Here is a 3,358-nt window from a genome sequence, read left to right on the forward strand (position 1 = left end):
TTGACTCGTGTGTGCCTCCTCGGAATATCCTTCCGCCAACGATCAAGTATATACTTTGATGGAATATCTTTGACCTTGTTATCATCCCAAACTCTATTGATGTGCTTACAAAGAATACCATCCTTCTCAAACTTGCGACAGTCACAGGTAGTGTCCACTACTAAAATTTAGCCAAATTGCGACCGCCTCTAACGTTCGTTGAAAATAGCAAAAAACGGTCGCAGAACTTAATTGCGACCGTCAACGGTCGTAACGTGGTGGTCGTTATTCATATGGTCGCAAAAAAAAATAATTACGACCGTTTTTATATTTTCAACGACCGCTTGGACGACGGTTGCAAATATATATAATTGCGACTGGTATACGAAGCGGTCGCAAATCTGGAAATTAGCGACCGCTTAAGGCCGTCGCAAAGAGTTTTAAAAAAAACAAAAAAAAAAGGCCGCACCCACTTTCCTGTGAATGCAGCCTGCCCCATCACCTTTACCCACCCTAAAACACCTTTACCCACCTTAAAACACCACCAGCCACCTCGTAAATATCACCCAACCACCACAATCTCCATCCCTTTGCCGTGAAAACCCCAACCCTTTGCCGTGAAAACCCCAATCGGCCACAACAAAAGCCACCCTCAACAAAATTTATGAAAATAAAACCCAATTAAACCAACTAAAATTAACGAAAAACAAATCTAAAAATAACAAAAATCAAACAATTTCACTTTAAATATCAAACCCAAAAATTAATGAAAATTAAACCACGAAATTAAACCAAAATTACCCGAAAATTAACAAAATCAAACCCACTAAAATAAACTAGGCCAAAAGCAAACAACAAAAATCAAACAAAACAACCAAAAACGAAACAAAAATTACCCGAAAACTAAATGAAAATTACCCGAAAATCAAACCCAAAAATCAACGAAAACAAAATCAAACCCACTAAAACAAACCAGGCCAAAAACAAACAACAAAAATCAAACAAAACAACCAAAAACGAAACGAAAATCAACCAAAAATTAAACTAAAATAACCAAAAACGAAACAAAAAATAAATCAAAAACATGAAAACATACCTCAAACTTTGAATTTCACCTCAAATTTGGTTTAATAAGGCCAAATTCGACCATGAAAAGTCTAGATCTAGACTTTTCATGGTCGAATTCCACCTTAAAAACAATTAAATGTACTTGTTGAGAAAAACGAACCCGAACTCGCCAATAAAACCGCCGCTGCCGTACTCCTTTAAGGAGGAGGAGAGCCAGTGAAGAGTGTGGCGGAGGAAATATGGTGGCGGAGGAAAGATGGTGGCAGAAACCGGTGAAGAGAAGAGAGGAAACAGAGAGGAGAAAGATAAGAGGAAATAAATCAGAGATTCAGAGGAAAGAAAAAGAAGAGAGGAGAGGAAAGAGAAAGAGAAGTGGCGTGAGGGTTAGTTAATTAGGGTTGGGGTGAGATGGGTGAACTTTTATACCCGAATTTTTTTATATAAAAAAAAAGCTTTTTGCGACCGTCTTTGACGGTCGCAAATAATGACATTTACGACCGTCTCTTTGACGGTCGCAGATTATGACATTTACGACCGTCTCTTTGACGGTCGCAGATTATGACATTTACGACCGCCTTTGACGGTCGCAGATTATGAAATTTACGATCGTCTCTTTGACGGTCGCGATTGATGCCAAAGGAGTGTGATGACATATAAGCCTAGTACTCCATAGGTCAGTATGGCCCTCTATGATACATGATACAATGATATACATACACAATTTTGGCAAAAAGTTGATAAAGTAAGAATGACAAGAGTACATAGTATACGTTGTTGGCTCAATGGGTGTGATGACATTTACGACCGCCTTTGATGGTCACAGATTATGAAATTTACGACCGTCTCTGTGACGGTCGCAGATTATAACATTTACGACCGTCTTTGACGGTCGCAAACGATTTATTTTAATTTAGAATTATTTTTAATTGTTCAAACATCCTAGCGACCATCTTAAAGGTTAAAAACGGTCGCAAATTTGCGACCGTTGTCAAAGCAGTCGTAAGATTGCGACCACATAAAAAACGGTCGCAAATTTCATATTTTGCGACCGATTTTCAAACGGTCGTAGAAAAACGGTCGCAAGTTAGCCGAATTTTAGTAGTGTGTCTTTGGTAATAGGGTTGAAAACAAGTGAGTAAAACCTCCGGTGTTCAGTGATGATTTCTTCACTTGCTCCTTCAGGAACGAGCCAAACTCTGTCTTCTTGTATATAGTGGATTTCTGCTTCACTAATAACTCTCTCACCCTAAGGAACGACATAAAGCATCCTTGAACATTCCTTTTGCACTTCTTAAAACTTGGAATCTGTGTAGATTTTTTGGAAAAGCTTCTCTGCTCTGAATCCACTAACAAGGCGCCTTATGTATTTCAAATCCCTTGCATCAGCATCTATCTCATCGGTTGTCCTCTTCTTCATTGCTTTGCAATATTTTTCAGGGAACTCACAAAGCTTAATTTTTCGCGTAACAAATCCATCAAAAAACCTGTTAATACTCTCTACTCTCTGTGTTGTCTTCATACCAGCCCAAAAGTACTCTTTCATGTAAGCCAGTATCTACATGTGCCTCTCAATGTACAACTCTTGTAGCCATTCATTATCCTCAAGCTTGTACAGCTTCATTGCATCACACCAACGGCTCACAAATTCTTCGGCAGTGAAACTTTCATATATTATTTACTTTAAAGGGTTTTTGAACTGCTTATACCTATGATACAAAAACATAATCAAGATGTATCAACAGCAGGTCAGGTTTAAAAGAGTATAAAATGAAGCTTACAATAGACTACATACAAGGCACAACTTCCAAGTCTCTCGAGGAGTTTCCTAAGTATATGCCATATTCACCAACGATGGCGTGTATTAGACGTAATTTCAGCTAAAGGCTTCCTCATTGCAGCTGCTTAATCAGTGAGAATAGCAGCGGGCGCTTTGTTCCCTATGCAAGCTAACCATTGTTGGAATATCCAACGAAAAGTGTCACAGTCTTTGTGTGAAACAAGAGCACAACCTAATAAAATGGACTGGCCATGGTGATTTACTCCCACGAAATTGGCAAATGGTAGCTCGTACTTATTTGTTAGATATGTGGAATCAAAACACACCACGTCTCCAAATTCCTCATAAGCCACCCGACTTCTTGCATCAACCCACAACACATCCTTTAGACGACCCTTCTGATCCAACCTATGGACATGGTAAAAGTTTTGATTATCAGCCTGCATATAATCAAAGTAATCCATCATTGCCTGTGCATCTCCCCCAGCCATCTTCAGGCGCCTATGCTTGTAAACCTCGTGTTGCATATCCTTC

Source organism: Chenopodium album, chromosome 4 (genome assembly GCF_948465745.1).
Source record: "Chenopodium album chromosome 4, dcCheAlbu1.1, whole genome shotgun sequence".
Lineage (NCBI taxonomy): Eukaryota > Viridiplantae > Streptophyta > Magnoliopsida > Caryophyllales > Amaranthaceae > Chenopodium > Chenopodium album.